The sequence below is a fragment of the Ovis aries genome, chromosome 17 (assembly GCF_016772045.2).
Source record: "Ovis aries strain OAR_USU_Benz2616 breed Rambouillet chromosome 17, ARS-UI_Ramb_v3.0, whole genome shotgun sequence".
In the NCBI taxonomy this organism is placed as follows: Eukaryota; Metazoa; Chordata; class Mammalia; order Artiodactyla; family Bovidae; genus Ovis; species Ovis aries.
Genome location: NC_056070.1, coordinates 49,192,929 through 49,204,414, shown reverse-complemented (window position 1 = coordinate 49,204,414; position 11,486 = coordinate 49,192,929).

The following is an 11,486-nucleotide window of genomic DNA, read 5'->3' as shown; positions in this document are numbered from 1 at the left end:
TAATTCCACAGTGTGCCATGGTAGATGTAGTACTTACTGTTTTTGGCATATGTTTCTGCACTCAACATAATAGTGTTCTAAATCAAATATAATTGTTTGGGGTTAGTTTCTGCTTCATTAGTGTGGGTTATCTTTGTCTGCCAAGCTGGAATAAAAATTATCTGAGAATAAGGAATAGATCTTACTCATTTTTTAGAACTCTCTTTCAGCTGTTAACAGTGAACCAGATTTTAAATTTCTTAAGTAATTTAAAAATTGTATTTATTTATTCATTTTTGGCTGCGCTGGATTTTCACTGCTGCATGGAATTTTCTCTAGTTTCAGCGAGTGGGGTTACTCTCTAGTTTCAGTGGTCAGGCTTCTCATTGAGGCGACTTCTCTTGTTGAGGAGCGCAGGCTCTAAAACACATGCTCAATACTTGTGATGCACTGCCTTGGTCCAGGGCTTCTGGGGCCCAGTCCACAGCTTGTGGGGTCTTCCGGGACCAGGGATCAACCGCATGTCTCCAGCATTGGCAGTAGGATTCTTTACCACAGAGCCACCAGGGAAGCCCTTTAAAATTTTTAATGAAATCAATATAATGTCTATTGCTAAACGTGGACACAAGGACCCCAAAAGTAGGAGATGACTTTAAGATAGTTTAAGAGATAGGAGGCCCACTCTTATTTTGGGGAATAAGAGTGAGAATTTAGGGAAGTTTTAGAAAATCTTCAGTTCAGTTCAGTTCAGTTCAGTTGCTCAGTTGTGTCTGACTCTTTGCAACTCTATGACTCGCAGCACACCAGGCCTCCCTGTCCATCACCAACTCCCGGAGTTCACTCAAACTCACGGCCATTGAGGCGGTGATGCCATCCAGCCATCTCATCCTCTGTCGTCCCCTTCTCCTCCTGCCCCCAATCCCTCCAAGCATCAGAGTCTTTTCCAATGAGTCAAATCTTCACATGAGGTGGCCAAAGTACTGGAGTTTCAGCTTTAGCATCAGTCCTTCCAATGAACACCCAGGACTGATCTCCTTTACCAGGAGGACTGGTTGGACCTCCTTGAAGTCCAAGGGACTCTCAAGAGTCTTCTCCAACACCACAGTTCAAAAGCATCAATTCTTCAGTGCTCAGCTTTCTTCACAGTCTAACTCTCATATCCATACATGACCACTGGAAAAACTATAGCCTTGACTAGACGGACCTTTGTTGGCAAAGTAATGTCTTTGCTTTTGAATATGCTGTCTAGGTTGGTCATAACTTTCTTTCCAAGGAGTAAGCATCTTTTAATTTCATGGCTGCAATCTTAATGCCTAGCATATCTCCATTTCTAACCAAGATAAACCAACTTATAGTCCATCAACTCTCCCAATGCAAAAAAAACTAAGTATCTATTTAAAAATATACAAAAAGCATCATCTCTTTAGGGAAGCCCAGAAATATTAAAGAGCTGTCCCAAATCCAAAATTCGAATAAAGAAAAACCAGAAGAGAAGATTTGATTTGATAAGCACACCATTCTATGCTGCTCTTCCTCCCAAGACATCTGGTGAATTACCAGCTATCCATCCCTGTGTAATAATCCCCTCCCCCAAAGCATAATTGCCTAAAATATCATCAGTCATCGTGTGGCCCAGGAATCTTCAGTCTGCTCTATGGTGTCAGCTGTGATGCTGTGACTGGGGGCAGGGAATCTACTTTCAAGGGGACACACCCACATGGCTGTCAAGTTCGCGTTTGTCATGTGACCTGATCCACAATTGCATGGGATGGGGGAGGGTCCCGTTACTGCTCCATAGGGTCTCACTAGCCCAGCTGCTTGGGCCTCCTCACAGCATGGCACTGATTCCAGGAGCAAACAGCAGGGCATGCGGCATCTCCACACACAAGAATAACTGCTGCTTCATCCCCACAAGTTCTGCTTGCCCATGTCTGCAGGGGATGCCAGTCTGCTTAATCCTCAGTGGTCCATTCTCTGCCCAAAATAACAGCAAAGGCAAAATCTGCCCTCTAAAATGGGGACCTCTGGGCTGGATGCCTCCACCAATGACAGAGCCTGTGGCTTTGTCCTCTGTCTCCTTATTGGAGGACACACCTTCAGCCTCAGCAGGGGACTTAGAAGGAAGGGCTTCAAGGGTGGGAGAATGAGAAGTGAAGAGGAAGAAGGAGAGGCCTGTAACCTCAAGAAAAGCAGGGACATTGGATAGTTCAAAAGCCCATCTGGGTGAAATTACTTAGTTTATGATTGCATTTTTAAAACTTTTGATTTGTGCGTGACTTTTAATCTCTTTGTGTGTATTTTCAATTTTTAGATTAAACTGTATGATCTGCAGGAAAACATTATACTTCCTGGGAATCGGGAAATCAGGATTTAGATTGTAGGCTTTTGGGGATAATTAATTCTCGATGAAGAAAAATGTGTAATTGCGTGGTGTTTGTTTGGGGACTTTCAACCACCTGAAATGTACACTGTAAATGAGTGCATTGTAGGGACCTCCCTGGTGGTCCAGTGATTAAGAGCCTGCCTTGCAAGGCAGGAAACAGGGGTTCAGTCCTTGGTTCAGGAACTAGGATCCCACATGCCGCAGGGCGACTAAGCCCTTACGCTGCAACTACTGGGTCCACATGCTCCGGAGCCTACGTGCCACAACTAGAGGGCCCATGTGCTACAATTACTGAACCCTGTAGACTCTGGAGCCTTCATGCTACAGCTAGAGAGTCCATGTACACACAAGGAAAGATCACACATGTCCCAAGTCTTGACACAGCCAAATAAATAAGTAAAATGATTAAAAAAAATTTTTTTTTAATGAGTGTGTTGTAGGAAATTCCCTGGCGGTCCAGTGGTTCGGAATCTATGCTCCCACTGCAGAGGGCCTGGCTTCAAGCCCCAGTCGTAGAGCTAAGCTCCCACAAGCCATATGGCAGGCCCAAAAGATAACAAAATAATAAAAGAATGTGTTGTATTGTATGCAAACTGTACCTTGGTAGATTTCATTTAAATGGGTATAGGGAAGCCATAGACAGCAAGGTCCAGATAGACTCCTCTGAGAGGTAGTGTGAGGACCCTGTCCTCTGTGAAGGAGGGTACAAAGGAGCCAGACCCAAGCAGAAGCTCCAGGAAGAGGACAAGAAGAGTGAAGGTTGTGCAGAAGCTGGATGTTTGTTCCAGAAACAGAGTTGAGGGTATGCGTGTTGACTGTTTAACCAAATGTCAACAAGACCATTTATGAAGCAGATTTGCAGCACATAATTTCAGAGTAGTCAAACAGAAAGAGTGTTTGATGATGTTTTTGTGTTTATTTTTACTTCTAATAAGATGTCATTTGCTTGGAGGAAGGCATGTAAGGATGTTTACTGAAGCTACAGGTGGAGAAGCCTGCATCACAGAAGCAGGGTGGGCTTTCTGGTATCTGTCATTCTGCCAAGAACTCCCCCAGCACAACTTTTGTTTGACAATTGCTCTTGAAAACAACTGAAGCATCGTAACTATATTTAAGATCATGGGCTTTGTTTGCTTCTAAGATAGTAGTTGCTTGTTAAACAAGCTCGGGATGCTTTGGGAATATTATAGAGTAATAAGATGCTAAAGTTCACTTTCTCAATTCAGTGGTTGTGGTTCACATCTCTGTTATGGCAACTCAAAGCTTAACGTTTACTTTCATTCTTTTAAAAGCAGATTTTATTTCTTCCATTCCAATACAGCAAGTCCCGTACATATGTACAAGTTCTTTATAGAGAGTGCATGTGTAAATCCAATTTGTTCATAAGTCCAACAAAGTTAACTTAAGTATCCAACTAACATCATCTGCTATATATATAGTACTATACTTATAATAGGTTTTAAATACTTTTCCCCAAAATAATAAACAAATAAAATGTAAAGAAAATATATTTCAATTTTACAGTACAGGACCTTGAAAAGTATAGTACAACAGCTGGCATACAGGGGCTGGCATGGAGTGAACAGGCAAGAAGAGTTACTGATGGAGGGGCGCAAGGAGGTGGAGATGGTTGAGCTGAAGGATCGTCAGCAATAGGAGATGGAGGACAAGCCGCAATGTCACTCATGCCTGACACTGATGGAACACATGTTTCCATCTTTGAAGGTTTGCAATTTGAAGGTTTGTATGTAGGAGAATTACTGTACTGGAAATTTACATGAGACTGGTACAAGATTCTTACTTTAAACCAAGCTCAGCCTTGTTTGTCTCCACAGTTTAGTTATCTAGCTTGACTCCTACAGGAGACCAAGCTCCACTGTCATGATAGATTGAGCATCTGTGTATAGTACAGCAAAGATGGATGTAATTACAGGATTTGCTAAGTTTGGTGGAAAGAAAGTGGATTGAAAAACTGCCATACTCACGTACGGGGGGAAAAAAAATGCAGCATCTACTCATGATCTATTAAAGGTTTAAAAATAGGTTCAGGCATGCAGGGAATTTGAGCATTGACTAGATATTTGATGATATTAAGGGCATATTTTTATTGTATTTTAGAATAATAATGGCATCTTGATCATTTTTTAAAAGGAGTCGTAGGTTTTTACTACACATAAAGAAATGTCTGTGAATTATATGCTTTTAAAAAAGACACCCAACAAATCAAAGAAACAAAAAAACTCAGAAGGCATTTTTCAACCCTTACAAAAATTTGCCAGTACATTTTCTTTCCAAATTTTGTTTTGTTTGTTATATTTTTCTGGGTAAGAGCATGCTGACCTGACCAGCACGCTATTTGAAATTAAACTCAGTATTTCTACAACCATGGAGGGAGGTCATAGGCATTATGCTTTATTCCTACACTCTTGAACATCTCTGCACAAATGTTCCAATCTTTAGATCCTTGGCTACGGTTGTCCTCTGAATCTATGATGATGAACCTTTTATAGCTAGTTTTGAATCTCATATACAACAGAAGCTTCTAAATGAGCTATTTGGCCACAATGAGAAATCTTTATTGAAAAAGGAACTCTGCATGGAATAATTAAATAGACCTAAGTACAAGGTTCTGTGCCACGTGAAATTGAAAATAGCCCTGACAAAGTAATTTATGCTCTTTATGACACAGCAGCTCGTTATGGCTTTGATTTTCATCCCCTTCCTTAGTCAAGCTCGTCTGTTTCTCTGATAGAAATTATTTTTATTTTATTTTCAGTCGTGTGCCCCTGGACCTACAAGGGGAAGGATGAGAAGCTTCTGAAATGGGAGCCACCAGCACCGGGGTGCTAGAACAGGGAGGGGTGCAAGTAGATGGAGAAGGCTCTAAAGGCATCCCTCACTCTCAGGTTGTCTTTGCCGAGATAGAATGTTTCCAGAATTTCCAAAATCAACCAATACTTCATAAAAAGCCAGAAGTTGAGAATTTTATATAAAATTGTTTTATTTCCCTATGTTGGATACTGATGAAGCATTTTTCTACATTCTGAGCACCAGACACAATGTGTTTGCAGGAGGCATGTGGGAGGCTGGCCATCAGCTATTAACCTTTGTTCTGAAAGAATAGCCTGATGCCCATGGATTCTGTCCTCATTTTCATCAGAATGTTCAAACGCAAATGAACATCAAGATATAGCTTACACTGTATTCACTAAATAGGAAAATGAAAATTTGGAGCAATAAATGAAATTTGGGGGAGTAAATGCAATTATCAGAATGCTGAATAGAGTTTCCTGTGTTATCCAGTAGGCCCTTGTTGAATATCTGTTTTGTTGAATATATATTTGTGTGTATATATTAATCCCAAACTCCTAATTTATCCCACAGGGATATCTACTCAATATTCTGTAATAACTTATATGGGAAAATAATCTGAAAAAGGATGGATATATATGTATACATATATATATATATATATATATATATATATATATATAATATGTGTGTGTATGTGTGTGTGTATCACTGCATCTCTTTGCTAGACACCTGAACTAACAAAACATTATAAATCAAATATACTCTCTGCTGTGCTTAGTATCTCAGCGGTGTCTGACTCTTTGTGACCCCATGGACTACAACCTGCCAGACTCCTCTGTCCATGGGGATTCTCCAGGCAATACTGTCATGCCCTCCTCCAGGGATTTTCCCAACCCAGGGATTGAACCCAGGTCTCCCACATTGCAGGCAGATTCTTTACCAACTGAACCACCAGGGAAACCCAAGAATACTGGAGTGAGCAGCCTATCCCTTCTCCAGGGGATCTTCCTGACCCAGGAATCGAACCAGGGTCTCCTGCATTGCAGGCGGATTCTTCACCAGCTGAGCTACCAGGGAAGTCCAACCATACTCTAATATAAAGTAAAAATTCAGTTAAAAAACAAGAGTATCAATAGTGGGGTTAGGAGCACAGAATTTGGAACGAGCAAGCTTCAGATGTGTTCTGGCTTTCATGACTGCCTCGGTTATTGAATTTACCTCCTGTGTAAGCATCAGTATTTTGTCTGCAAGAAAGGTTAACAATACAACACACACAGGCTTTTATGAGGATCTCATCAGTACTGCAGGTTCCATCCTTAGGATATGAGCCAAACCCAGTGAGGTCCAATATAAATGACATTTGTTCCCAGGGTTCAGTAGTAGCAGCCAAAACCCTTAATTCGGTTCAAGAACACATCCTTTGTTTCACTGAGACTGGACTGTGAGGTAAACTACTTTTGATAGAAAATTAGGCTGTTGATTGCTCAGTGATTTGAGCCTCTGCAGAGTGCAATGGAACACAGGCCCAAGCAGCCCTGTTTTTTATGTAAACGTGATATGCATTGCTCTGTGGCTTCTTGGAAGGGATGCATGTGTTTTGTGGGATTTTCATGCTTCCTGGCAAATTGCAACTGCAGAGCCCTTTATAGTTTCAGGACTGGTGGGAACTGGCTCATTTAGGAAAATACATGGTGACGGGGGCCCCTTCTGTCTGTCTGCTGGATTTTATAGCCTTGCGTCCACTGTCTGTTTTCTCCATCCACAGCATTCATTGGAACTAAGATCTCAGCCACGCCGGGAGGAAAATGAACCAGTGGGAATGAGGCAGTGATAATTTTTCCCCCTGAGTTTTTTCATTCTCTTGATCATATTTCACCTTTTTTATTTACTTCGGATATTATTTTGGTGCACTTCTTTCTAAAACCCTTTCATAGGTATAACTATGAAATTCTTTGTTTCGTGACTGGAAATTGACACAAATTTTTTTGGTCACTGGTTCTTCAGGGAAATAGCTCATACTTTTATTTCCCCCGTTGTAACTGGCAGCCTTATCATGTCTGGAATATTGGCAGGGAGAGCTTGTTTGGAGACATTTTAACTGGTTTAATGGGTTTCTTCCTGATTTATAGTTTTTAAATGTTCAATTTGTTTAGAAGGATGGACACACAAATGCTGAGAATACTTATTGCAGGAAATGAAAGAATGCTTTGCATTTTTTTTACTCTGTCATTTTTAAAGTAAATTTCAAGTTTTTTGGAAATTATTTATGAGAGGCACTCACTTCTTTTATAAAAGAAAAAACATTAAAATACTGTATAAATTGTATATATGTTGTCTCAATTAGTGACACACAGAGGTGAGAGTTTTGAGTTACTTCTAAATGGTTACAAAGCGCTGGCCAAGCAGATACTTGCTGGTTTCCCTGTGGTTAACAGACAAGATTTAGAATGATTTCATGCTAAAGCTGAAAAGAAATTATAGATTATATGAAACCTCATCCAATTTGGGCTTCCCAGGTAGCTCAGCAGTAAAAAATCCACCTGCCAATAAGAGAGACACGGGTTTGATCCCTGGTTTGGGAAGATCCCCTGAAGAAAGAAATGGCTACTCACTCCAGTATTCTTGTCTGGGAAATCCTGTGGACAGAGAAGCCTGGCAAGCTACAGTCCATGGAGTCACAAAAGAGTCAGACATGACTTAGCGACTAAAACAACAATATCCAATTTGGTCCCATGTTTCCATGATTTAGTTCAGTGTTTTTCAAGTGGGAGCAACGTCTTTCCCAGGAGACATTCAGCAATGCGTGAAGATAATTTAGTCACAATTAAGGGCTGCTACTGTCATCTAGTGGGTAGAGGCCAAGGATGCTGCTAAGCATCCTACAGAGGGCAGGACAGCCCCCACAATAAAGAATTGTCAGGCCTGTCATGTCGATGCAACGAAGACTGAGAAACCCTCATCTAGGTAAAAGCATCATAAACAAATGGATACTGAATCCTTTTGCTTTTCTGATGCTCCGATGCAGTTACTATGGAGACCAAGTGATGCATGCATGCACTTTCAGTGGCTGTGCAGAAGTTTCAAGGTCAGGGTGAGGGAAAAAAACAGACAGTGATTGAAACTGCAGAAGTACCATTAGCAAGCAGGATTCTGCAGGTACTGAGCCATCCACCACGCTTAGAGATTGCACCGGGAGCGCCCCCTTCCGGAGCAGAGGAACTTCCAGGTAGACCTGAAAATTACCCTCAGGGGACCACCTCCTGTCTCTTTTGACCCATACTCAGAGAGGTCCCTACCACGAGAGAGTTGACACCAAGAACTCTTTGAGAGATCTTTCAAAGCAGAGGTATTTCAAAGTATTTAAGAGTATAAGCTGGGTGGAAAGGTGGTTCGGAAATTCAGAAAGATCTAGAGAGTTTCCTAATTTGATCTTGGATCCATGGTGATATTTCTTCTTGTGGTAAATTTGACATTGAAGCAATCATCTTGAATGTTTTTATTCCCATCTGGTTTCAATTTTCTTCTATTTGACTTTATTGCTACCTTTCAGGAAATATTCTTAAAAACTTGATATTGATTTTCTCACCAGTGAGAATGGAAAACTGTGGCTATTTTCCTGGACCAGTATTAGTGCTAGAATGGACAACTGCAAAAGGGCTTTCCAGGTGGTGCTAGTGGTCAAGAACCTACTTGCCAGTGCAAGAGACATAAGAGATGTAATTCGATCCCTGGGTCAGGAAATCCTCCAGAGGAGTGTATGGTAACCCATTGCAGTATTCTCGTTTGCAGAATCCTATGGCCAGAGGAGCCTGACGGGCTACAGTCCATAGGGTCGTAGAGTTGGGCACGACTGAAATAACTTAACATGTACACACAGAGCGATAGAGGCATGTCTGTCCAAGGAGAAAGCTCCAGCTTCTCCGAAGATGATCCATCTCAGTTTATTCCTATTCAATCTCTCTCTGTCTCCTCTTCTTTTTTAACACTTTATCACTCTCTATCTGAAAGTTAATATCAGGGTCTTTTTTAGCTATAATTGAATATTAGTTAATGAACTAACAGGCTAACACCTATAGAGAAAGTCTTTAGTTATCAAAACTCAACTTGGCATACTCTAAGTAATTTTATACAGTTCTTTTTAAGGCTTTATATCACCAAAACAGTCACCCAGGGTTAGTATCCAAATCAAGAGGCACATTTTGTTTCAAAGGACAATGATCAATTACATCAGAGGCATGAATGATGTATTTACACTTTGAATCCATATTTCACTTGTAAAATGTACCCTAAAAAAATAATTTCAGTGATGTCACTATTGTTTTTGTCCGCTCAGGAAACATTATTATTACTTCCGCTAAGCACACCCCGACTTCCCACTGTCTAACCATGTGTTTCAGTGGACCTGAAGACTTCCTCAGCTCAGAGAGAGCAGCCTGAGACTCAGGTCTAAGAAATTAGTATATTTCATTCTTTTGCCTCCATGATCTGTTCAACTGGAAACTTGACCCTGTTCAGTCCTAGGTCAGGCATGAACCCAAAACATTAATGGGACTAAGGAAATTAGTTGTCTTTCAAGCAAACTTTTTCCTGGAAGGAAATAAGGCTAGAAAAACAGGGCTCACCATGTGGAAAAAAGTCTAAGAATATGTCCATCACAAAAAATAGAAAACCTTGGGATATAAACCTATGTTAGACTCCTTTCCCAGCCCTAAATTAAGGTGGAAACACATGCTGTGCCATGTGGAAGCTACAGTTCCATGGTAGGAATTTAGCCATGCTATCAGTAATTGTAGGTCTGAAATCACAGGATATTTTATGCTGATACTCTCTAATATGTTCAAATAAATTCCTATCTTTCATAGTCTTCTGTTCCACCCAAATTGTCTTTGTTTTAAACATTGAGATATAGTTGCTTTACAGTGTTGTGTTAGTTTCTACTATACAGCAAAGTGAGTCAGTTATAGGTTGCTGGTGCTCAGTCACACCTGATTCTTTGTGTCCCATGGCCTGTAGCCCACCAGGCTCCTCTGTCCATGGGGTTCTTCAGGCAGGAATACTGGAACAGGTTGCCATTTCCTCCTCCAGAGGATCTTCCCGGCTCAGGGATCGAACCCACATCTCTTGTGTCTCCTGCATTGGCAGGTGGGTTCTTTACCATTGTGCCACTTGGAAAGCCGTTGAATCAGCTATATATATACATATATCCCTGCCCTCTTGGACCCCACGCTTCCCATCCTACCCCTCTAGGTCATCACAGAGCACAGAGGTGAGCTCCTTGTTCTATATAGCAGTTTCCTACTAGCTGCTTATTTCATACCTGGTAGTGCATATATGTTAATGCTACCTTCCCAATTCATCCCATCCTGCCTGCCACGTCCACATGTCCCACACATCTGTGTCTCCTGCCCTGCCAATACGTTCCTGCCCTGCAAATACGTTCATCTGTACCACTGTTCCAGATTTCACATATATGTGTTAATATTCATGGTACATATATACAATGGACTATTACTTATCCATAAAAAGGAATGAAATTGGGTCATTTGTAGACATGTGGATGGATATAGAGTCTGTCATACAGAGTGAAGTAAGTCAGAAAGAGAAAAACAAATATTACATATTAACCCCCAAATTGCCTTTTATGTCAGCAGTTTTATCAACACTGTAGGGAAGAGGTCAAAGTGAAATGTTTTTTTCACTTCAAATGGCATTTCCCACAAACTACCCAATCATAAAGACTTTCCCCTCCCCCAGGGTTCCTTGAAAGGGCCACTGTGGGCATTTTGCCAAAAAAAAAAAAAGTCTTTATGTTCATGGGTCTCTCCTCCAGGATTGCTAACATCTCTGAGCACAGCCATCAACAACGTCTGCAATTCCAGAAGTCCTGAGGGTGCCTTACGTCCCCAGGTAGAGACCCCCTGTGGGTCTGGTGATGCATCTTCTCTGTCTCATTCAGCATCCTTTTCTACCTCACCTGTGGTATGTTCTCCAAATTTCGTGATAATTTCAAAAAGTGTGGATCTGTATCATAATTTTCATATTTTTAAATAAAGAAATTCCTGCACTTTGCTTTTTTTATTTATTCTTTTTGGCTGTGCCACATGGCATGTTGGATCTTAGTTTCCTGACCAAGGATCAAACCCTTGTCCCTTGCAGTGTAAGCGTGAAGTCTCAGTCACTGAACTGCAGGGGAAGTTCCTATGATTTTCACATTTTTTAAGCACTCCAGCAGGAGATTGGTCCTGATAGGTAACCTTTAGCATTATCTTGGTGCCTCTAGAATTCTACAGAAGATAGTCTAGACTCCCTG